At 41.0% G+C, this 26,058-nt stretch overlaps 1 pseudogene; it reads left to right on the top strand.

The window, feature by feature from the left end:
- Window positions 1-246: 246 nt before the first annotated feature.
- Window positions 247-1,143, top strand: LOC103229008 (ATP synthase subunit gamma, mitochondrial-like; annotated as a pseudogene).
- Window positions 1,144-26,058: the final 24,915 nt, after the last annotated feature.

The following is a 26,058-nucleotide window of genomic DNA, read 5'->3' as shown; positions in this document are numbered from 1 at the left end:
CCTCAGCCTCCTGAGTAACTGGGATTACAGGCATGTACCACCACACCCTGCTAGTTTTGTATTTTTTTAGCAGAGACATGGTTTCTCCATATTGATTAGGCTGGTCTTGAACTCCCAACCTTAGGTGATCCCCCCACTTCGGCCTCCCAAAGTGCTGGAATTACAGGCATGAACCACCACACCCGGCCAGAAAATAATTTTTTAAAACCATAAATATCACCGACTTTCAGCAGGGCTGCAGCTACCATGTTCTCTTGTACAGGCATCGCTGGGCTATTGGCCTGGACCTTGCAGCCACAACGGATTCAAGTTCGAAATACAGCAGCTTCGAAAGATGTTACTATGTGACTAAAGTCCATCAAAAACATCCAGAAAATTACCAAGTCTATGCAAATGGTAGCAGCAGCAAAATACGCCTGAGCTGAGAGAGAGCTGAACCCAGCTTGAATATATGGATTGGGATGTTTGCCTCTGTATGAAAAAGCTGATATCAAGGTGCCTGAAGACAAGAAGAAATACTTCCTTGTTGGTGTGTCTTCAGATCGAGGACTGTGTGGTGCTATTCATTCCTCCATTGCTAAACAGATGAAAAGCAAGGTTGCTACACTAACAGCAGTTGGGAAAGAAGTTATGCTTGTTGGAATTAGTGACAAAATGAGGGGCGTACTTTATAGGATGCATTCTGACCAGTTTCTAGTGGCATTCAAAGAAGTGAGAAGAAAGCCCCCTACTTTTGGAGATGTGTCAGTCATTGCTCTTGAATTACTAAATTCTGGATGTGAATTTGATGATGGCTCCATAAACTTTAATCAATTCAGGTCTGTCATCTCGTATAAGACTGAAGAAAAGTCCATCTTTTCCCTTAATACCATTGCAAGTGCCGAGAGCATGAGTATCTACGATGATGTTGATGCTGATGCACTGCAAAATTACCAGGAATACAATCTGGCCAATAGCATCTACTACTCTCTGAAGGAGTCCACCACTAGTGAGCAGAGTGCCAGGATGACAGCCATGGACAACACCAGCAAGAATGCTTCTGAGATTATTGACAAATTGACATTGACATTCAACTGCACCCACCAAGCTGTCATCACAAAAGGGCTGACTGAAATTATCTTTGGTGCTGTAGCTCTGGATTAATGAAAATCAAGTTCTGTCCTCAGACAAGGGGTAAAAAAGGAAAATTCAGCCAGCTGATTTTGTTTATTGCTTACTGCTGTCTTTGTCAGAAGAAACTGTTCCTCCATTGTTTTAATTACTGAAGACAGCAAGATATTTGTAAATTATTTTACAATAAACAACTTAAAATAAAAAAAAATCATAAATATCACTTATCCTCATGTACTTGTATGCAAGATGAAAGGTAGTATTTATATGGTACATTTTGTCTACAGATGTGGAGACTTTAAAAATAATAAAATGCCAATTTGCTGAAAAAACAGACACAAGCATGATGTGTCATGTGATGAGTCTCAGGTGAAACCTGGCAGTGACTCTACTAAATCCGAGGCCATTTTTCAAATGCCAAAGTGAGTTTCTGGGCCACAGATTAGCCAGTCCCCTTAACGATTATTTTCATAGGATTTCATTCATTTTGGTTAATGTAAGCACTCCATTATTTTTACTATTTGGAAGGTAGATGTGTTAGTAAAGATTGAAATCTGATCCATCATCTCTATTTAAAAGTATTTAAAAATACTTCAATGTGGCATTGTGTCAATTGGGAGGTAAATGGAATTCATGAAGCCCAAAGGGGAACAGGCTTCTGTTCCTGTGAAGGTCCACTAGCCTACAAGGCATGGAACAGAGGGGCAGATGAGACCCACCCATAGCACACAAGCCACAAAGCAAGGCTGTGAGTTTTTTCAGAGGAAATTCATTCTTACTTCAAATCAGAGCATGGTGGAACAGAACAGACTCCTGCTGTTTAAGGATTTATACTGTGGCAAATGAGATACATATCTTGAAGACAGTTAAATCTTTAAAAGGAACAGATACATTAAAAATGGAATACAAACAATGGAAAGTGCATTAGTGAAAGAGTAAAGTCAATGGTGTTATTTGTTTACACAATTTTTACTGAGAGGAATCAAATAACTTTTTTTTGATTGATCCAGGAGGGTGTCATAGTTGGAGAGAGATTTTGGAACCTACCAGAAGAGTAAGAAAGGAGTGGTTTGTTTAAGATTCATTGCATTAAACACTTTGTGATCTGACCTTTTAAATTGTAAATAGGAGACTATTCTTTTAAAAATACAAGCAGGTATTGCTTGAATCTATATCATGTTAAAGATAGTTTTCATGTTAGTTTAAAAATTTGCTCATGAGCAGATTTGTCTTGGTGTTTGTAGTCACAATTTAAGCAGTTGTTTGTGTTGTGTGTGGAAGGACTCTACATTCTAGCACAAAAGAGGATAAACATGTTCTAGGGATGCTGACCATTTAGATCAGTAATCTGACTCTCACCATCCAACATTTCTTTGGTCATTGAAGAAGCTACAATGTTGTCACACTAAGGCTCAGGGACTGAGTAGGTGACAAAACTCAGAATTGGGACTTCGGTGTGTCCTGGCCCAATAGCTGCTTAAACAATAAATGGAGTTCAAGGGTTTCCATTGCCCTACCCAAGAAGCTCAGGTCATACCTGAAACTTCTGCTATATGATCTACATACCAAGATATATGGTTACAACACAATACTCATTGACAGCTTTATCACTTATTTTAGGGTGGGTTCCCTAACTAGGGATTTGGAGACTCTCGAGGAAGTCAGCAAATTCCTTGAAATTATGAGCAAAATTTGGTGAATAGATGAGCATGTGTGTTTTCCTTGGGCACAATTCATCAGAGTCTCAAAGGAATTGTAATCTCAACAAAAATGAGAATTACATCTCTAGAATGGAAAAATTCTCTACAGTTTTCCTAATGGGCAACAGTGTATAATTTCTGGCTGCTTCTTTTTAGGAGAATTAAGTTGAACAATTTGAAACATGCTGTGGTTTAAATGTGTCCCTCAAAAGTTCATGTGTTAGAAACTTGGTCCCCAGTATAGCAGTGTTGAGAGGTGGGACCTTTGGGAGATGATTATGTCATGAGGGTTCTGCCCTTGTGAATGGGCTGTTAATTAGATTAATGGATTATTGAGGGAATGGGTTAGTTATCATGAGAGTGGGTCTGTTATAAAAGCCAGTTTGGCCATCTCTTATGAGGCCTCTCACCATGTAATGCTCTGTGTTGCCTCAGGACTCTGCAGAGATTTCCCACCAGCAAGAAAGTAGTCACCAGAAGCAGCCCCTAGGCCTTAGACTTTCCAGGATCCAGAACTATAAGAAATAAATGTATTTTCTTTATAAATTACCTAGTTGCAGATATTCAATTATAGCAACAGAGAAAGGAGTAATATAAAATTTCATTGCATTTTCCTTTGTGTATAATTTTCATTGCATACAAATACAAAACAGCATTTTTTTACCCAGAGTTAATCTTCTCATGTCAAAAAAATATGTGTGTGAGTTAGTTCACTGATTGCAAATGAAATGCTATTTTAAAATTCTGTTAAAATGAAAATGCCATGCCATACTTGAATATTCTATTTAAATTCTATTTTAACCAAAATATCTCAAAGTTTTTCTCAGATGCTAACAAAACCACAGCCCCCTCCCAACCCATCTTTAGGAAATACAAAGTAATGAAACTTTTTACAACTGAGAGGTGTATTACAATTCTAGTTAACCATTTAACATGTTTTTCTTTAAAAGAGATAAATAACAAGTCAATGGAAAAGATAAAATGGAATTATGAAAATGCTCAAATAAACCCAGAAAAAGCAGAAAGGAGAAAATAGAAACTAAAGCCAGGCATAGTGGTTCATACCTGTAATCCCAGTAAATGGGAGGCTGAGACAGGAGGATTTCTTGAGGCCAGGAGTTCAAAGCTTCAGTGAGCCACTGCACTCCAGCCTGGTCATGACAGAGCAAGATCCTAACTCAGGAAAAAAAAAAAAAAGTGCAAGGAATAGAAAACAACTAGCAGGTAGAGTTTAATCCAATGATACCAATAATCACTTTAAATGTAAATAATTTAAACACACCAGTTAAAAGACAGAGTTTGTTAGACTGGATAAAATAGCAAGATCCAATTACATGTTGTGCACAAAGAACCCACTTTAAATGTAAAGGTTTAGATCAAAAAGTAAAAAGATGGGAAAAGACATAAAATGAAAACACAAACTAAATGAAAGCTGGAGTAAATACACTAATTTTAGATGAAGTAGACTTCAGAATAAAAAAAATTATCAGGGATAAAGAGAAACTTTATATAACGAAAAAGGAGTCAATTTTCCCAGAACATACAGCAATCCCAAATGTGTATATATTTAAAAATAGAGCTTCAAAACACATGAGTAAAGAACTGACAGAAGTAAATAAACAGACAAATACTATGATTATAATGGCAGACTTCAACACTCCTCTCACAGTAATTGATAAAACAAGTTGGCAGAAAATAACTAAAAATATAGATGGACTGGACATAGTGGTTCACGCCTATAGTTCCAGCTACGCAGGAGGCTGAGGTGGGAGGATTACTTGAGCCTGGAAGTTCATGGCTTCAGTGAGCTAAGATGGCACCAGTGCACTCCAGCCTGGGTGAGAGAGTGAGACCCCCCTCTCTAAAAAAAATGTTTTCAATTTTAAAATTAAATTAAAAATAATGACCTAAACAGCATTATCCAGTAACTTGACCTAATTGGCATTTACAGACCACTTCACCAGTGGCAGTAGAACACATATTCTTCTCAAAAACACATGAAACATTCACTAACATGAACCATATTCTGAGCTATAAAATAAACCTTAACAAAATTAAAAGAAGAGAACTCACATTGTATTTTTTAGTCCATTTTCCCACTGCTGATAAAGACATATCCTTTTTCTGAGGAAAAAAGGTTTAATGGACTTACAGTTCCACATGGCTGGGAGGCCTCACAATCATGACAGAAGGCAGGGAGAAGCAGGTCACATCTTACATGGATGACGGCAGGCAAAGAGAGAGCTTGTGCAGGGAAATGCCCTTTTTTAAAACCATCAGATCTTGTGAGACTCATTCACTGTCACAAGAACAGCACAGGAAAAAACCGCCTCCATAATTCAATCACTTCCCACTGGGTTCCTCGCATGACACATGGGAATTGTGGCAGTTACAATTCAAGATGATATTTGGGTGGAGACACAACCAAACCATATCATTCCCTCCCTGACCCCTCCCAAATCTGAAGTCTTCACATTTCAAAACCAACTTTGCCCTCCCAACAGTCCCCAAAGTCTTAACTCATTTCAACATTAACTCAAAAGTCCACAGTCCAATGTCTCATCTCAAGTCCCTTCTGCCTATGAGCCTGTAAAATCAAAAACAAGTTAATTACTTCCTAGATAAATGGGGGTACAGGCAGTGGGTAAATACAGCTGTTCCAAATGAGAGAAATTGGCCAAAACAAAGGGGCTATAGGCCCCATGTAAGTCTGAAATCCAGCAGGGCAGTCAAATTGTAAAGCTCCAAAATGATCTCCTTTGACTCCATGTCTCCCATCCAGATTGTGCTAATGCAAGTGGTGGGTTGCCATGGTCTTCGGCAGCTCTGTCCCTGTGGCTTTGTAGGGAGCAGCCTCCTTCTCAGCTGCTTTCATGGGCTGGTGTTGAATGTCTGCAGCTTTTCCAGGCACATGGTGCAAGCTGTTGGTGGATCTACCATTCTGTGGTCTGGAGAATGGTGGCCCTCTTCTTACAGCTCCACTAAGCGGTGCCCCAGTAGGGACTCTGTGTGGGGGCTCCAATCCCACATTTCCCTTCCACACTGCCCTAGCAGAGGTTCTCCATGAGGGACCCTCGCCTGCAGCAAACTTCTGCCTGGGCATCCAGGCATTTCCATACATCCTCTGAAATCTAGGCAGAGGTTTCCAAACCCCAATTCTTGACTTGTGTGCACTTGCAGACTCAACACCACATGGAAGCTGCCAAGGCTTGGAGTTTGCACCTTCTGAAGCTATAGCTTGAGCTCTCTGTTAGTCCATTTCAGCCATGGCTGGAGCAGCTGAGACACAGGACACCAAGTCTGTAGACTGTACACAGCAGAGGGACCCAGGGCCTGGCCCAGGAAACCATTTTTTCCTCCTAAACCTCTAGACCTGTGATGGGAGGGGCTATCCCAAAGGTCTCTGATATGCCCTGGAGACATTTTCCCCATTGCCTTGGTGATTAACATTTGGCTCCTCATTGCTTACGCAAATTTCTGCAGCCAGCTTGAATTTCTCCTCAGAAAATGGGATTTTCTTTTCTATAGCATTGTCAGGCTGCAAATTTTCTAAACTTTTATGCCCTGTTTTTCTTTTAAAACTGAAGGCCTTTAACAGCACCCAGGTCACCTCTTGAGTGCCTTTTTGCTTAGAAATTTCTTCTGCAAATACCCTAAATCATCTTTCTCAAGTTCAAAGTTCCACAAATCTCTAGGGCAGGGGCAAAATGCCATCAGTCTCTTTGCTAAAACATAAAAAAGAGTCACTTTTGCTTCAGTTCCCAACAAGTTCCTTATCTCTATCTGAGACCACCTCAGCCTGGACCTTATTGTTCATATCACTATCAGCATTTTTGTCAAAGCCATTCAACAAGTCTCTAGGAAGTTCCAGACTTTCCCACATTTTTATGTTTTCTTCTGAGCCCTCTAAACTGTTCCAAACTCTTCCCGTTACACAGTTTCAAAATCGCTTCCACATTTTCTGGTATCCTTTCAGCAACACCCAACTCCTGGTACCAATTTACTGTATTAGTCCATTTTCATGCTGCTGATAAAGACATACCTGGGACTGGGAAAAAAGAGGTTTAATGGACTTACAGTTCCACATGGCTGGGGAGGACTCACAATCATGGCAGAAGGCAATGAGGAGCAAGTCACATCTTACATGGATGGTGGCAGACAAAGAGAGAGCTTGGACAGGGAAACTCCTATTTTTAGAACCATCAGATCTTGTGAGACTCATTCACTATCACCAGAACAGTATAGGAAGGACCCACCCCCATAATTCAATCACCTCCCACCAGCTTCCTCCCATGACACCTGGGAACTGTGGGAGTTACAATTTAAGATGAGATTTGGGTGAAGACACAGTCAAAGCACATCACACACAGAATATGTTTTTAGATCATAATGGAATCAAATGGATACATAATAGAAAGATAACTGGAAAATCACCAAAAGTTTGGAAATTAAACAGCATTCTCCTAATAATCCATGTGTCAGAGAGGAAGTCTCAAGGGAAATTTCAGCACATCAATATGAAGCTGGGACTTGATGTGGCATGAAGAAGTTGGCATGGCCTAGCACTGAAATGGAAGCAGGAGCCAGGCCTTCAGGCCCCTCATGAGATGTAGAATGAGGTTCAGGGAAGGGTGGAGTTGTAGGTGTGGGTTGGGGCGCTGGGATGGGGAAGTAGTGCATAGAGGACATTTAGGGTGCTTGTGGTATTGTTTCCAGCACAACTGCCCTTCTTTTCTTCCTCTAAATGTTCTGCTTTAATGAACACAGTAAATCACTTCCTTGGGCCAGGTGGATTAACAAAGGTTATGGCACAGTTTGCAGTGGAGCACTCAATTCTGAACTCTTTGCTTTTGGTCCCTTCTGTCCAAACCTTAAAGCACCCCACACTGCTTTTCCCATAACATTGAAATTGTAAAAATTATAACTATGGTTTGCTGACTATGAGGCAGACACTTTGCTAAGCATTTTACAAATATGACTTTATTCAGTCTTCACACGCACAAAAAATGCTGTCAGGAAGATATTCTTATCCCCGTTTCACAGAAGTGTAAACTGAGGTACAGAGAGATTAAGCAGGTACAAAGCAGGTGGGTAGCAATGTCAGGATTTGACTCCTATTTTGTTTGATTCTGAAGATTCTCAATACCCATGATATGCTGCTTCCCACCGTGGGTATTGAGGATGTGGCTGTTAACTTTGTGCTTCTGGGTATCTAAAAACACAAAGGTCTAAAAGGATCTGACTGAGGATCGTTTGCTTTCCTTGGGCAGAAATCTAGATTGTCAGGTGTGCCCAAGGAGGGTTAATGAAAAGTTGGTGCAGCAATCATATTTAAGTAGAACCATTGAAACACACATTTATAACATCTTCACTACTGTAGGTCTAGGTTTAATCATCCATAGCCCTGCTATCTTCAGTGAGCCTGCTCGTGTGACTGTTCCTCAGTGGGCCTCTGGGACAAAACACAAGCAGCATGGAGGAGAGACTCACTTTAGGCATGTAGTCTTCAAACATGGCTTTCTGTAATCACCTGTGAAATACTGAGGCCAAAAGCAAAATGAAGCATTTGAAAATGTGTAGTCATTCTTCTCACCAAGCAGTAGAAATATTGAAAGAGGAAAAAAGGATGCTAACCTGCTAACTTGGAGAGAAAAAATATTTGAGTAGGCAGACAAAGAAAAACTAAGACAGGTTGCTGATGGCATAAAAAATAAAGCATATGTACATTGCAACATGGTGTTTAAGCTCTCCAGCTCTGGATTCAGACTACCTGGGATCAAAAACTGGTTCTACTGCTTACTAGCTGTGTGACCTTGGGTTTGTTACTTTCATCTCTCTCTGCCTCAATTTCCTCATCTGAGAAATGGGGATGATAACAGTGTCTATTATTATGCAGGGCTATTGTGAGGAATATATATACATATATTACATATAATACATATATATGTAGGAATAAATGTTGAAAAAATTTTAGTTATGATTGTTTGTCCAACACTATTATAGAATTAAAACATGTTTGGGGTAGGTAGTTCAAGGCCCAAAGAAATGAGGCACAAAAATGTTTACCCTCCTTTAAGATCCTGATCAAGTGTACTTTCCCAAACTTTCAAGAAAAAAATCCTTTCCCCTTTCTAAACTTCGGGTAAATTACTGGTTTAACATTCATTACATTTTGAGTAGAGCATAGTTATTTGTATAGAAACATGTTGGAAACTCTTTGAGGGCAAGATAGGATCTCCTTCATCTTTCTCCATTCATAGTCCCTTACCTCATCCTGGCCTGGAAAAACAAATAGCACTTAGAATAGTGTCTGGAACTTAGCTGGCACTGAATACGTAAATGTTTGTTAAATTGAACTGAACCGAATTGAAATGCAAAGACTGGGCCCGCCTAGGAGAAAAAAGACTGAAAGAGCAAGAAGAAAACTGAGATTTTGCTACCATTTGTCATGCAGAAACAGGACTATCTTGCTTATATGTATTTGAATGCAAGGCACTCAACACTGTGGAGTTGTTGTGGCTGAAAGGTAACAAAAGCTTATTTGAGCCTGTTGAGGTGAGGTGGGTGCAAATAATCCTTTAGGAAATATAAACTGGCCAGCCTTGTAACTTGTAGGAATCTTGGCCCGCAATTTTAGTAGGAGAGTCAAGCTCAGAGATCTCTGAGAAGCTTTTTATAAAACACAGCTTGTGCAGCTTTACTTGTGCAAATTAGTAAGAGCTAAAGGCAAGTGTTTAACAGACTTTACTGTGATTCCCCAGTTCATGAAATTCATAGGGATCAAATTTGACAAGAGTGTGTCTGACTTTGTTCTGTGGAAACCTGAGCAAAGTCATAGAAACCAGATGCAATTAGTGGTCCAGCCATAATCCAGAGAGTCAGACCCAGGAGTTGTATTTGTCCTGCGGTGTAAATACATGCATATGCACATGCACACTCACACTCACAGTCTCTCTCAAACACATAAATACACAGACATACACATTATTTCCAACACACACACACACACACACCCCACATTATTTTAGTAAGTAATAACTTCATTGATAGAGCTTTTGAGCAGTAACCACAGTGTTGGTATCTAGAAATTGGCTTTTGTCTTCCATAAAACACTTACCAGTACTGAGTGTTTTCATGTTTGGTGCCTCAACTTGTAGTTCTCACCTTTACGTTGTCTGTGAAGATCTGTGAAGTGTTTAAAACGAAAATTCCTGGCCCCGCACCTTTAGAGATTCTGACTCAACAGATGTGGGGCAGAGTCTAAGAATCTGCATTTGGCAGATAAAAGGCAATCCAGAACACTTTAGATTGAAAGACTTGCGGGTACTTTTTGAGGCCTAATAGGTCTACTACCTACATTGCAGCATTGAATCAATGAGACAGGTGAGATTTCAGTGGCTTTGGTAACTCCAACATAAAAGTCTAGCTGAAAGGCCAGGCATGGTGGCTCACACCAGCATTTTGGGAGGCTGAGATGGCAGGATTGCTTGAGCCCAGGAGTTCGAGACCAGTCTGGGTAACATAGCAAGACCTCATCTCTACTAAAGAATTTAAAAAATAATCTGGGCATGGTTGCATGTGCCTGTAGTCCCAGCTGCTCAGGAGGCTGAGGTGGAATAATTGCTTGAGTTCAGGGGTGCAAAGCTGCAGTGAGCTAAGATGGCACGACTTCACTCCAGCCTGGGCAACAGAGTGAGACCTTATCTCAAAAAAAAAAAAAAAAAAAAAGAGAGAGAGAGAAAGCCTAGCTGCAGCCCGTTGGTCCTCCCCTGGGAGGCTCCAGTGTGCTTCTCATGTCTACATCCTAAGAAGGGATGTATTTAAGGGTGGGTCAGCCTGCATAGTTGTACCTGAAATGAGCAAACAGCTCACTCCCTTGTTCTGGGTGTTCACACACAGTATTGCATTTGATCTTGGCAGAGCAGACACTCAAACCCAAATCTCTTGATAATGCCAAACCCAACCTGAACCATAGCTGTCTTCAAAATGTGACCAGGAGTTTCATAAAATGAAGTCTTTCTACCAGGAGATATTAAAAATACTTAGCAACCAGTAGAGCAGGTACAAGCCCAGTCAGAACTGATGTAGATATATGAGCCCGAGGGGTGTTGGCTGAGTGTAGAAGAAGGTGCCCCTGCCCCACTCCAGTGATCCACCCACTGATAATGGTAAAGCACCCTTCAAGATGTTATCACATGGGACTCAGGCCCCTAATTAGGGGTGGGAGAGAGAAGGAGGACATCACCTGCTTCCACCAACTTCTAGGACAAATGATAGTAATCAGAAAATAATGACCAAAACATGCAAGTTCATTCTTTTCTTGGGACAAGGTAAGGAGCTGAATTAGAAGATTAGTTCCTATAGGAGTGATGAGAACTCCCCAGCCTGACCCCGTGCCCCTGCAAACATCATGAGCTAGCAAGTGTTCCTGTATCTATGAAGACAAAAGTTCTGAGTATTTTATTTTTGAAACAGTCTTGCTCTGTCACTTAAACTGAGGTGCAGCGGCACGATCATGGCTCACTGCAGCCTTGAATTCCTGGCTTCACATGATCCACCTTGGCCTCCCAAGGTGCTGGGATCACAAATGGGAGCCACTGTGCCCGACCTGAATATTTTAAATCATGACTGTTCTACAAGTCTGTGACAAATGCTTGCGAAACCTCAGGCATCATTTGGTGGTCACTACTATGCTTTTTTGTTTCCTAACTAGAAGGAATTTTCCTTCCTTCTGGGGCTCAGATGCAAATTCATGGCACGAGATTGCTGGGAGGTCTAAAAGGGTGACTCATGAAATCCCAGCTAACCTCACAGTTTTGCCTGGATCCAGCCCAGGTCAACGGTCCTTGATCTTCTGTCAGGGCCTGGAGGAAGCCCCATGTGGAGTGCAGGTCGATTTTCTTTGAAGATTGCAGTTTAGAAAAAGTTCTGCTCAACTCCAGGCTTCCTTCTTTTATCTTCCTATCTTCACCTTTTTCAGCTGGTGGTTATGTCTTATCTGTTCTCTACTGAATTTTCATACTTAATATTTAATCCTTTTAAATTTCACAGTTTCTGATTCTGTATTTTCTTATTAAGGTGAACTTTCATCTTATCATTGCAATTTCTAGCCTCCCTCCTTTCCTTTTTTTTTTTTTTCGTATAAGCCATTTAAATGTAAAGCACTATTGTCATAAGTGCTCCCTTTCTGACTTAGAATTTTTTTATTTCTGATTTCAAATGATGCCCTTCTGATGTAAAAGCCACACTGAATATGGCAATGTCATGCCCACAAGGTATTTAATGTAATTGGAAAATATTTTATTATAGCTTCACTTCCCTAAAAACAGTCCAGCATCACTCATTCAAGTAGCGAAAATAGAAGCTTGATCTTGGAATTAATTAGGGATTAACACTTAATTTTAAATGTATCAAAGGAAAGAAAACAATTTAGACCCCAGTGTACATCAAAGGATAATTCTATCTGGCAGCATACAATGACTTTGCAGCAGCCTAATCTCTCACCACACCCTGATGCTTCCATAGCTACCGCACCACAGAAGCCACAACAACATCTTTAGTGCTGTTCCCTCACGAAAGGAACTCTCCCAAAGCACTGGGGCTGGGATTTGATTAATTACGGTTGTTTACAAACTCAGAGAAGCTGGTTATACACCAACACATTTCAAAATCTCCACTGACTGCACAAGTGACCTCTTTGGAAGTCATTGATGAGCAGTCTTCTGATAGCTGTTACTGAACACTGAACCCTGATGAGAATGCCAGCTTAGCCTCTGCCCTGCTTACCAGTGGGAGAGGCTCGTAAGGCACAGGGCACTTGGCCAGAGGGATAAGTCAGAGGCCACGAACAAGGTGGGAGACAATTCAGAGTCGACAGCCAGCTGCATTCAGGGTTCAAAGTGGTGTCAAATGTCAGCACTTTGCAGCAAGGAGTTTCCTATGCACATAGCCTTTTCTGGTAGGCAAAGTCTTATGTGCATTTTTCTTCTTTTCACTTATTTGAAAACCTTGCACTGCAGAGCAAGGGATTATGCACTGAGAGTGTTTCATTTTCAAATGTTTTTACAGAGGACTTTTGCCTTCCACTAACATTTCAATCATACACAGTAAGCTTCACTAGAAAAAAAGTTTTTCGTTTAAAATTAGAGTAAGCACCATAAAATCGAAAAGGATTCAGCACACTTAATTCTAAGAGAGAATTCTGAGTAAAGTAACCATCTTTTTTTAAGAGATGAAGTTCTACCAAAACGCCATCATCCTAACCTTAAGTCAATCTGGTTATAATTTGAGACTTTGATAGGAAAGTGGCATTTAGAACTTGAAGAGCTAAAGTTTTACTTCTTTAGGATATAGATGTTTTAAGTGTATCTTCCTTTTTGCCCACATTTACTAAAAGGCTATTCCTTCTTTTGTTTCTTCTCCTTCTTCCTCCTACTCTTTCTTTTTCTGATAAATATAACATACAAAATTGTAAACTTGTCCTTGGCAGGATTCAATTAATTTGCCTTGTCTCCAGTGTTGCTACTCTGAGTTTCCAAACACTAAGCTTGAAGTGGCTTCCACTGAAGGATAGAATTTAGTTTCTCCTCGAAGCAGAATGAATATTGTGGAGAGTCTTTTTATCTTTATTTAAAAATACCTCTCTGGGACAACTTTCCCCTAGGACTAAAGCAATTACTACAGCTGTAAACAAGGCCAAATTCTCCACCTCTGTGGACAGCCAGTTCCAGTGGGATTCCCCTAACACTGGAAATGAGTTGTTGTTGGTTTTTTTTTTCTTTTTAATCACTAAGTGGAGTTTTTCCGCTTAAACTGATAAACAAAAATATGTTGTTGGTGAGTGTTTTCCTTAGTATAGTATATCCCTCAAAGCATTTTTCCTAAGAGGGAAATGTTAAGCTCTTGATAAATGAAAAATAAACTTCTTGTTCTCAAAGATAAATTATTACAATGAGAACTTTCTTTAACCTTAAAAATCTAATACTGATGTTTGGCTTTGCACGGTAGAGTTTCTCTAAACTGTTGAATGCCTTCCATCTTTCTCAGACCTTGTTTGGGTAAAGGACAAGGGGAGCATCTCCAGTGGGTGAGTGATTTACCTTATCATCCTTTTACTGTAGCCTCAGAGATCGTTAACTCTTTAAGCAATGGCATTCAAGTCTTAAGAAAACCCAGAAACATGCCTCAGGCTTTAGACATTCTCAGCTAAGAAAAAAAAAAAAAAAAGGAAAAAATTAAGGCCAGCTTGGGTATCAACAAAGCAGAAAAAGAATAAGCCAATTGGTTCAATTCTGATAAGATTGGCGATCTGCAAATCAGGTAAACTGAACTGCAAACAAGTGCCTTTGCTTCTCCAGAGGCAGCTCTCCTCTTTCCTGGGCTTTGTACCTGGTGCATTCATTCTCTGGATATACTTAATGGCAAGAAAAGTTACAGATATGCTCTTTCCCCACTGCTGTGAGCAACGGGGCTATTCTTTCACTTTTACAAACATTTTTAATCACATCTTCTTACCTTTCCTTTGTGCGTGCAGAAGAGGTTATCTAAAACTGAATTGTAAGTGTCTCTAGGCTATGTCAAAAAAACTGGTAGAATCATCAGGTTTAAAGGGAATTTTTTGGCCAACAGTTTGTAGTCCTTGATTGAAATGAAACAGTAGAAATAAGGAATGCTTGGCCTCTGAAATGACATCCCAGCCCCTTCCAAAGGAAAGCCTTCTCTTAAAAAAGAAAAAAAAAAGGAAAAAAGATTGTAGAAAAATACTCATAAGACTTGAAAATCAGAATGCAGTTGTTTCTTTATTAAAACTTTGCAAACTGATCTTATTTTAAACCCTTTTATTTAAAGCCAATATTTTATATTTATAATATGATAGAGAAAAAACCCCTAAGCTAAACTGGTAAGTTGAAAAGACAATGGAAAATAAAAGATTTTGTTCAACTTTTTTTTCTTTTTTCACCAATTGCTGGAAGTGCCGCCTAGATAAAAATTAAAAAAAAAAAAAAAATCTATCAAGTTAAAAAGCAAAAGGATACCAGTATATGCTGTTTCAACTTTAGTGAGACAGTTCTGAATATTTTACCTCATGATTTTTTTTTTTCAAATCAAATGAGGTTTGTATATAATATTAACTATGAAAAGAATGTAAAAAATAAAAAGAAAGGTTAGGAAGGCCAATATACCTAGAGTTTAAGTGATCCTTGACCTTAAGTGGTAGGATTATAGTTATTTTTTTCTTTACTTTTTAAATTTTCATAGTTTTTCAATTTTCTATAACAAATACTTATTGCTTTTATATTTAATTTAATTTAATTTATTTATTTATTTGAGACAGGGTTTTGCTCTGTCACCCAGGCTGGAGTGCAGGGTGCAGTCATAGCTCACTGTAGCCTTGAACTCCTGGGCTCAAGTGATCCTCCCACCTCAGCCTCCGCAGTATCTGGGACAACAGGCATGGGCCACTGCACCCAGCCATTTTAACATTTTAATATGATGTTGTTTAAAGTATAAAATGATTCTGATCATGTCCTTCATTCTTAGGTGGGTTTTTTGTTGCTGTTGTTTTGTTTTGTTTTTTTTTTTTTAGAGACAGAGTCTTGTTCTGTCGCCCAGGCTGGAGTGCAGTGGTACAATCTCGGCTCACTGCAACCTCCGCCTCCTGGGTTCGAGTAATTCTCCTGCCTCAGCCTCCTAAGTAGCTGGGATTACAGGCATGTGCCACCACACCTGGCTAATTTTTGTATTTTTAGTAGAGACGGGGTTTCTCCATGTTGGTCAGGCTGGTCTTAAACTCCTGACCTCAGGTGATCCACCCACCTCGGCCTCCCTAAATTCGGAGATTAAAGGCGTGAGTCACTGCGCCCAGCTCTTAGGTGTTTTAAATATGAACTTTGTGACCCTGTTTCCCTTCTCCACCCCTCTGCTTATGTCTGGGCTGCATTTCTCGTTGGGTTGTTTTTTTCTCTTCTTACTTCTATCCCACGTGCTCTTTCTCCTTCTTCAGTCTGCATCACTTGCCTTGGAACTGAATTGTCTACTGAGCTCTGGGAATCTTTTATGAAAAAGAGGCCAGAGGAGGGAGACTGGCATTGCCTGGACCAAGGAAGATCCTTAGAGATGAGGTCACAGAACATCATAGCTGAAGAGATGAGACCAACTGCCTCATTTTACAAATGAGGAAATGAAGGTCAAAGGGTGGAGTGACTTGCTCAAGGTCACGCCCCTAGTTTGTGACAGAGTGGAAATGAGAACACCACATTAGTCCTTACAGCTTGAACCTTTGAAAGAGCAAAAATCCTGGGATGAAGACCATGGAAAGCAGCAAACCCAGATGTGTACTAAGAACATGCAGATGTCTAATTCGTGAAGGAGGAGGATTTTTCTAGAAATGTACTGCTGTACAAATGTACCTTCACCTTAGATAGAGATGTGAACACAGAGAAATGTTTTGGCAAGAAATGGAACAGTGCCAATGGAGTGGAAAACAGTGACTGACCTGAGGCCTCAGCATCCCAGGACAAGACGGAGCACAGGAGCAGTGGCCACCACATCTCAAGGGGGCCACTCCGGCTGGTTGTGGCCACCGAAGAATTCAACCCCAATATTACCGGGTTGTCCGATTTTATAAAAGAAGTGAGAAATTAAGGTTATTGTGTAAAATCCCCCAGTTTAGGAAAGTTGTGGCAGTAAATTGTGATCCGGTTGTTGAAACTTGCATGTAACACACCAGTCCTTAAGATGTATGAACCTGTACTCTCCTGACTATTGAAGGACATACCTCTTGCCATGTACGAGAGGCTGGGTATATGTCCTCCTACTTCTCACCTCCACTTAGAAAAAAAGGCAACCCTGTCCTTCCCACAGAGTTTATTTATTCCTTCCTTCTGTGTACCTAAAAATTGGTGAAACAGACTGCACTATTGCATTCTTTTAAATTCAACTCTTAAGAAAAGACATTGCTTTTTTTTGTTGTTGTTGTTTTTTTTTTGTTTTTTGTTTTTTTTTTGAGACAGAGTCTCGCTCTGTCGCCCAGGCTGGAGTGCAGTGGCGCAATCTCGGCTCACTGCAAGCTCCGCCTCCCGGGTTCACGCCATTCTCCTGCCTCAGCCTCCCGAGTAGCTGGGACTACAGGCGCCCGCCACTGCGCCCAGCTAATTTTTTTCTATTTTTTAGTAGAGACGGGGTTTCACCATGGTCTCGATCTCCGACATTGCTTTTTAAACGAGGACAATGAAGTTTCAGCTTGGCAATCTGACCTAGAAATGATTATCAAAATTAGAGGTATAATGCTTCTTTATATGGTTCTATTTTCTCCAAATTTTCTTCAAAGAATTATTTTTTATAAGTCAGAAGGGAAAAGTTAAGAAAAAAATATCCAGACGGCAAATCAAATGATACGTTTTAAGAGTCAGATCACTCATCAGGTAGTTTAAGAAGCCACTGGCAATGTGGAAAGAACTTCAGTTACGGAGTCACCAAACCCAAGTTTAATCCTAGTTTTGCTACTCATCCATAATCTCTGTTAAATGAGTATAGTAATTCCTATATATCAGGGTATTGTAAAGCTTAATGATAAGTTTTGGGACACATGGTGGATTGTGAATAAAAGGTAGTCATGGCTTATCTGGTGACTTTACCTCATGTACCACCCTAGTGGGGAACCCTAGTGAACATTCAAATCCGCATGTGTTCATGAGAACGAACCATCCTGAGGTAGACACACAGCTGAGTTTGTCTTTGTTTGTCCTGTTGACCACCTCAGCAGAGCACCACACAACCATGTGGGATTGTTTGAGACCTGTATAAATTCTGTGAGAGAAGTTTGAGTTTTGGTTGGTTTTGTTTTGGGTGTTTAAAAAAGAATCAGTGTTTGAAGTTTTGGAGTCATTTATAAATTCAATTGCTTTTGCTCTTTAAATTTTTTAAAAAAGAATATACATCATTTTTTTCCCAAAAAGAAGCACAAGAATAACCCTGTAGAATAAACTTGGATCTTGTTCCTAAGATTATGACACCCTTACTAGTGCTTTGCACACAGCAAATACTCAATAAACACTTGTTATATGTGATTAAATGCCCAGCCTTCCTGAAAAATGGCCATGGCATAATTAAATCTGATGAAATAGTAGAAGACATATTGCATTGAGTGAAGCTACCTTCCCCTCCAGAATTAAGGGAAATTTCCAGCATCTTCAGGGTTTTGTAAATTGTTTAATAAGTTTTAGTTAAAAATTAAAATTAAAATTTTAATTTTCCCAGCCTACTAATAGTTTGTCATTGTTATGGTTTTGCAACATTTGAATTTACAATTTACTATGCTAGCTTAATTTAAGAGTTTTCTTTTTTTTTTTTTTTTAAGAAACACTAATAAGACTGACTGAAGATCCATGCTCCAATCTTCCTCCAGGGCTGCCAAGCACTGGTGTCTCATCTGGGCTCCATGGTCTCTGGCCTGGACTATTGTAATTTGCTTCCAGTTGGGCTTCCAGTCTCATGCAATCTACTCATGCACATGACTGCAGCCTTTCTGAAATGCCAATCTAATCCTGGCTTGAGACCTACTGGATAACAAGAGCTAACATTTATTGAGCATTTATTGTGCTTGGCGTTGTGTAAAGCAGTCATTATCTCATTTAATCCTCATAACAATCCCATGAGATAATTCCCATTTTACAGAGAAGCAAAGGGAGGCTCAGAGAGGTTAAGTAAATTGTGCAAGCAAATTGCAGCTTACATTTTGGGCTTTATTCAACCACTTAATTACATACACCCCTCCCCCTCACCACAGCCGCATGATGGCAGAATGCTCCAAGTGTGATGACACTTTTGTCATATGCTGTCTCTCCTGTCTGCAATGTTTTTGTCTGCTTAACACTCAGAGGGGTCCTCTCCACTGTGAAGCCTTCCCAGACAACCCTCCAACACTATACTTAAAGTCCCAGTATTTCTCTAGCACACCTATGTCATGTGTTCCTTTGCCATAGTTAGTTTATCTGTCTTTCCCTTTTATCAAATGCCACGCAGGCTGGGACTTAACCATATTGCATTTGTATTCATTTACACAAAGCCTGGTTAGTAGTAGATGCTTAATAATGTTTGTAAAATGGATGAACTGTGAGATCCTCAAAGGTATCTTACTGATATTTGTATCCCCACACTAAGCTACCACACCAGGAGGTCACCCTGGAAGGGATCCATGTGATGTGGACAATTCTTGAAGTGTTCATTCCTGATAGTCAGTGGCCCGAGGAACTCACTTTCTCCCACAACTATGTATCCAAGCCCACTCCTGCATGCTTCTCATTCTCTCTTGAAACTTCCAGCAATGTAGGCTTTATCTTGGAGTCATCCCTCATTTGTTCTGCTCCCTGGTCCTGCCACATTGAAACAGTTGCCAAGGCCTGTCAGTTCTTCCTGTGAAATGTTTCTCACCCCCTTCCCTGCCTCCTTCTCTTTATTGTCTATTGCTTCTCTCCTATTATAGGTGGTGGCTCTTCAATTTTTAAATAGGAAAGAACTGAGGGAAGGAATCACAGTCCAGTTGCAAAAGGAGTTTAACAGACTAGCTTTGAAGCTCCATCACAGAACAAAATGCTATTTTATTTAGAGTGCATGTTACAAATTAATAATATAGCAAAGTTCTATATAAGTATACTTTACATAAATTGAGAAAGTATCCATTGTATATATCAAATTATACATACATCTATATGTATAATATATATATTTGTGATAGAGGTTATGCCAGGGGAGGCCCTACTTTATACAGCAACCACAAGAATTGTTTCTTACATGACTTATTTGACTTTAAGCACTTTCCCTTTTGTTGCTGGATAAATCTTCCTAAAGAACAGCTTTAATATTATTAATACTCACAAACCTTCACTGTCTCCCTATTGCCTACTAAATAAGGAACAATCATTCTGTATATGGACTTTATTGCCCTTCATAATATAGATCCCACTCATTTTTTGACTTTGTATCCCATGGGTCACTGTTGTTTCCTGTATCAATCAGGAATGCCATTGGCTGCAGGTAACAGAACATCTAATGTATGCTGGCTTAAACAAATAGTGTACTCTTTTTTCTCACATAATAAATTAAGATGTCTGCTGCAGGGCTGGTGCAGGTACCCAATGATGGTCAAATGCTCCTCCTATCTCTCTGTTCACCATCCCATCATATAGCTTTTATTCCTCTGCTTATCACCTCCGGACCTCAAGAGACACCTCCAGGATGTCATCCACATTTCAAGCAGAAGAAAGGAGAGAGAGCAAAGGGCAAAAGTTTAAGGAAAGTTCATGCTAATTGTGCCTGTCCTATTTTTAAGGATAAAGCAAATACTTTCCCACAATCCTAACCTGGCAATCTTCTGCTTATGACTCAATGACCAGAAGGGTGTCATAGGGTGGAAGGTGCCTGGGGGAGGTGAAGTTGTGGACAGAGGTGGGCTGGCCAATTGGCAGCACCTGCCACCCCTCCCACGCTAGTCAGGCAGCTCACTCACTTCATCTGCACCTGCCACCTCATCATTTCCTCCACCTTGGATGATCTTTGCCCCACTCTGTCTCTGCTTATTGAAGTTCTTTCATTTTTTAAAAATCCTGATAAAATACCGCTTTCTCCAAGAAGCCTTCCTTGACTCCTTCTAAACCACTCTCACAAAAATTTTCCTTCTGAGATCAACCACTGTTTGTATTTTGCTGTATATAGAACTCCATACACTGTACTATGGCTAATGTTTGTTTTGTCTCCTTGTCTACATTTCGAGGTCCAAGAGGATAGGGATTGTGTCCAATTCATCTTTGTATTTCCAAGGCAGCTCAGCACAGAGTAGTATTCAATAAGTATTGAATGGATGCAATATTCTATTCTGAACAGAAAAGTCTGCAATACCCATCCTGTATCTATAATGGCCCCTCTGATCCAAGTTAAAGAAGAACATCTGCAGTCCTCTGTGAATATTGGCTGCTGTCTTCTGTCCTCAGTTGAGGCAGGGACATCTGTGGTGGCAACCTGATTATCTACCAATACTTTTTATGTTTCTCTGCCCAAATATGCAGCTGTTTCCTGGGCGGGAAAGTAAAGAAACAGTGAAAATCAGACAAAATAACAGCAATTTCAGCAGGAGATTTGTGAGAATATTAGGCTTAAGTTAACCTCAAAATTATATTACAACAGAAGGATGAATAATATTATACCAATTAATACTACTTATCAAGCCACTTATGCCAGACACTGCACTTTATATGCATTATGCCACGGACTCCTCATAAGAACATACTCATTTATTAAATGAGGAAACCAAGACTCAGAAAGGTTAAGAAATTTGTGCAAGGTTACATAGCTTTTAAGTGGCAGCACTGGGTAGACACTTTTTTTTTTAATTTTTCTTTTGCGACAGAGTCTTGCTCTGTTACCCAGGCTGGAGCACAGTGGCACGGTCTCGGCTCACTGCAACCTCCGCTTCCCAGGTTCAAGCGATTCTCATACCTTAGCCTCCCGAGTAGCTGGGATTACAGGTGACTGCCACCATGCCTGGCTAATATTTTTGTATTTTTAGTAGAGATGGGGTTTCACCATGTTGGCCAGGCTGGTCTCAAACTCCTAACCTCAGGTGATGCGCCCACCTCAGTCTCCCAAAGTGCTGGGATTATAGGTGTGAGCCACCGTGTCCAACCTAAGACACTCAGTTCTTTGCACAAGTCCGTGGAGGAAGGAGTATTAGCTTTCTTTTACAGATGAGGAAACTGCAATCCAGAGAAGTCCTGTGAGTTGCTCAAGGCGGGACAGTGCAGTGATTAAGAGGATGGGCCGGCAGGGCGCGGTGGCTCATGCCTGTAATCCCAGAACTTTGGGAGGCCGAGGCAGGCAGATCAGGCAGATCACGAGGTCAGGAGATCGAGACCATCCTGGCTCACATGGTGAAACCCCGTCTCTACTAAAAATACAAAAAAATTAGCCAGGCATGGTGGCGGTAGCTGGGACTACAGGCTACTCAGGAGGCTGAGGCAGGAGAATGACGTGAACCCAGGAAGCGGAGCTTGCAGTGAACCGAGATTGCACCACTGCACTCTAGCCTGGGCAACAGAGTAAGACTCTGTGTCAAAAAAAAAAAAAAAAAAAGAGGATGGGCCCTGGCATTGGACTGTCTTGGTTTGAATCCCACGGCTATCACTTATATATGTGCCAGTGGAAACTGTTTAGTTTCTGTGCTTCAGTTTTCTCATATATAATACAGAGATAAAGTTGCTTCATAGGATTCTTACAAAAACAAAATAAGTTACATGCATTTGTAGAGACTGGCCAGCACCTCGTCCCAAACAAGCACGTAGTAGCTTTTAGCCAGGGCTGCCACTAGTCTATATTGCATGGGAACATTCCTCGTGTGCTGAACACGGTGGAGTTGGGCATTCAAATGTGTTTTGGCGCTTTTGGAGAAAAGAAGCAAATACTTTCTGACTCCCAGTGGTGGAAGCACTCACTCTCTAACAAAAGGGACTCCTAGGTTTACTAGCTCCACCCATCAGAGTCATAGCTTATGGATAGAATGGCTCTGTCAGCATGTCTCACCACTGCCTACATTAAGTGACCTAGAGAATTAGCAGGGTTGTGGCTTTGAAATTGTTTTGGGGAAGGACTTTTACCTGGTTTGGGCTGAGTTCTGTGGGGTGACTTTAGATATTTCCATAGTAGAATGCAATTTCATTTTGCCTAGGCCACACCTCTCATTATGATAGCTAGTCTTCAACAGTGGTCCCCGAATGAACCTTGCCTCTCGATATTGACGTCCTTGCATAGACCCCTGCTACGTTGAATCTAGGCAGGTTTTTGTATAACAATACAATATGGTAGAAGTAACATTGTGTGGCTTCTGAGGCTAGGTCATAAGGAGTCCAGTAGCCTGTGTTCTTGGAAAGCTCTCTCTGGGGGATGCCAGCTACTCTATGAAAAGTCCAACTACTATTAGATCACCAAGGCACGATAAAATCCACACTAGCCAAATTGAGAAGCCATATGGAGAAGAAGAGACACCTGGCCTCTCCCCAGCAATTTTAGTCATCCAGATGAGGGGCCATACACATGAGAGAAGAAGCCGTCTTGAACATCTGGCCCAGTTGAGCCTTCAGATGTCTTTTGCTACAGCCACCATCTGACTGCAACCAAAAGAAACCCCACCCAAGCAAGAAGTGCCCAGCTGAGCCCAGTCAATCTAGAGAACCAGGAGAGGTGATAATAAATTGTGATTTTAAGCTACTCTGTTTTGGGATTGTTTATTTTGAAGTACCAGACTACTGAAACACTCAGGTTTCCCAAAACTATTGGTACAGTTACAGTGCGCTTAAATCCACACTATAGATGAGGATTGTAAGCTGTTTCTTTTTATTAAATTAAATTTTGTGGTAAATATACAAATCAGGCCCCATGGAAGTCTGTACGCAATTTTTGTAATTCTTTCCACTTTTCTTAAATGATAAAAGGAGAAATATTGGTCCGACCCCACCTAATATTATATTACATGTTTGTCTATTTGATTGCCACTTGTCTTCCCTTTTTGCATGTAAACTCAAAGATGGCAATGCGTTTGTCTGTTTCGTTCTCTGTATGGCAGAGCGCCTGGGTTCTAAAAGTGAGTGATTTAAGGCAACCAATTGGAAGCACCGTCACTTTCATGACATAGTCTTAGATGTTACATAGCATTGGTTCTTCTGTAGCCATAGCTTACCCAGTGTGTTAGGCATAATACTAGCCCTCTAAAATGTCCACATCCTAATCTCCAACCCTGTGAACATGTTACCTTACCTGGACTTTTCAGACCTGACTGAGCTAAAGACCTTGAGATGGGGAAGATTATCCTGGATTATCCAGGTGGCCACAGTGTAATTACAAGGGTCCTTACAATCGCGAGCCCGGAGGGTCAGAGTCAGAGAAGGAGATGTGCTGCAGAAGCAGAGGGCAGAGTGATGCTGGTCATGAGCCAAGGAATGCAGGCAGCCTCTAGAAAGTGGAAAAGGCAAGAAAACGGATGCACCCTAGAACCTCCAGAAAAAATGCAGCCCTGCTCACATCTTGATTTTATCCCAGTAAGACCTATTTTGGAATTCTGACCTCCAGAATTGTAACAGAGTTATGTTATTTTAAGCCACTAAGACATGGAATTTGTTACAACATCAAAGCTACAGAAAAACAGATTCAAAAGGAGAAAATAAGATCAGGTACAGTGGCTCACGCCTGTAATCCCGGCATTTTGGGAGGCCACGGCAGGTGGATCACTTGAGGTCAGGAGTTACAGACCAGCCTGGCCAACATGGTGAAACCCTGTCTCTACTAAAAATACAAAAATTAGCCAGGCGTGGTGGCAGGTGCCTGTAATCCCAGCTACTTGGGAGGCTGAGGCAGAATTGCTTGAACCTGGGAGGTAGAGGTTGCAGTGCACCAAGATTGTGCCACTGCACTCCAGCCTGGGCGACAGAGCGAGACTCTATCTCGACAACAACACCAAAAAGAAAAAAGAGAGAGAGAAAAAACATAGACCCCCATGTCTCAGTGGGAAGAGTGTCAGAAGTCACATTCAAGAGCATGTGGAATGGAAGATACTGTTGCAGCCAGCTTTGAAAAATACAATCTGCCACACTCTACCAGTAATAGGTGGGAAATTATAGGTTGATATTTTTGGGTCTCAGTCTCATCAGTCAAATGAGAGGATTGAGTATAAGGATCGCTAATATTCTGGACCCCAAAGTTCCTGGTCCTATGAGTGAAAGGGAGATGTAGTAATGCCATGAGAATTCCGAATAAATCATGGCTGATTTTCTAAGTAATTTCTTGATACTCACTGTCATTTATATACCGCTCTGAATGGGATGGATGTGGGATGCCTGAACCAGAAAAATTCAACAAAGAAAGCTGATGAATTCCCAAAAAGATAGGCCTCGGCCGGGCGCGGTGGCTCAAGCCTGTAATCCCAGCACTTTGGGAGGCCGAGATGGGCGGATCACGAGGTCAGGAGATCGAGACCATCCTGGCTAACACGGTGAAACCCCGTCTCTACTAAAAACACAAAAAACTAGCCGGGCGAAGTGGCGGGCGCCTGTAGTCCCAGCTACTCGGGAGGCTGCGGCAGGAGAATGGCGTAAACCCGGGAGGCGGAGCTTGCAGTGAGCTGAGATCCGGCCACTGCACTCCAGCCCGGGCGACAGAGCAAGACTCCGTCTCAAAAAAAAAAAAAAAAAAAAAAAGATAGGCCTCAAAATATGGGTTGTTTTGTTTTTGCAAAATTTTGTAATATAAGGACAGAAGGAAGGAAGGAAGGAAGGAAGGAAAGAAGGAAGGAAGGAAGGAAGGAAGGAAGGAAGGAAGGAAGGAAGGAAGGAAGGAAGGAGAGAGGGAGGGAAGGAGGGAGGGAGGGAGGGAAGGAGGGAGGGAGGGAGGGAAGGAAAGAAGGAAGGAAAGGAGGGAGGGAGGTTGGGAGGAAATACTAATTCTTTAAGACAGGGATCATTTCTTGCTCATTATTAGACTCAAATTCTAGCACCTGACAAGTGGTCTAGCATGTAGATGACTTCAAAAGAATGTTAAGTGAAAACAAAAAGACAATTAAAGGTCTACTGGTTATATTTCTGACAGCTTTTTAGGGTAGCCCAACCCTTGGTGGATTACCAGATAAGAAGCCTTTTGCCATTTTACTTTGGAAGTTATTTCAATAGTCTTCTTATTGAAGACTATTTTATCCTAATAAAGGAAGTCTCCTTTATACTATCCTTTCTCTAAGTACAGCAACCAGAGTGATCCTGAAAAAATTTAAGGTTGATCATGGCACTCTTCTGCTGAAAACCCTCCAGAGTCTTCCTGTACCACTTGCAATTGAAGCCAGAACCCATACCAGGATCCAGAACTAGGATGAGGCCAGAGAGGCACATAGGGTGCATGATTTAAGGAGGCACTCCCTCTCAGGTGTCCATCCTGCACTTGCACAACCCTGGGAATGATTGCCTCCTTAAAACGTGTGCCCTAGGTGCCATGCTTGTCTCACTTGGTCTCAGCACAGGCTCTGAAGGTGGTGGTGCAAGATCATACACCAGGGAACATCTCACCTCCCTCACCTCTCCTAATATTCTCCCTTGGCTCCCTCCACTCAATCACACTTGCCTCCTTGCTGTTTCCTGATCACACCTGGCCCATTTCCACCTCAGAGTACATCTTGGTCTTCCTTTTGACTGGACACTGTTTCTCCAGGTATCCATGTGTC

The sequence above is a fragment of the Chlorocebus sabaeus genome, chromosome 24 (assembly GCF_047675955.1).
Source record: "Chlorocebus sabaeus isolate Y175 chromosome 24, mChlSab1.0.hap1, whole genome shotgun sequence".
NCBI lineage: Eukaryota > Metazoa > Chordata > Mammalia > Primates > Cercopithecidae > Chlorocebus > Chlorocebus sabaeus.
The sequence above is the reverse complement of the archived record's forward strand: the minus strand, read 5'-3'. Positions and strand labels throughout refer to the sequence as shown.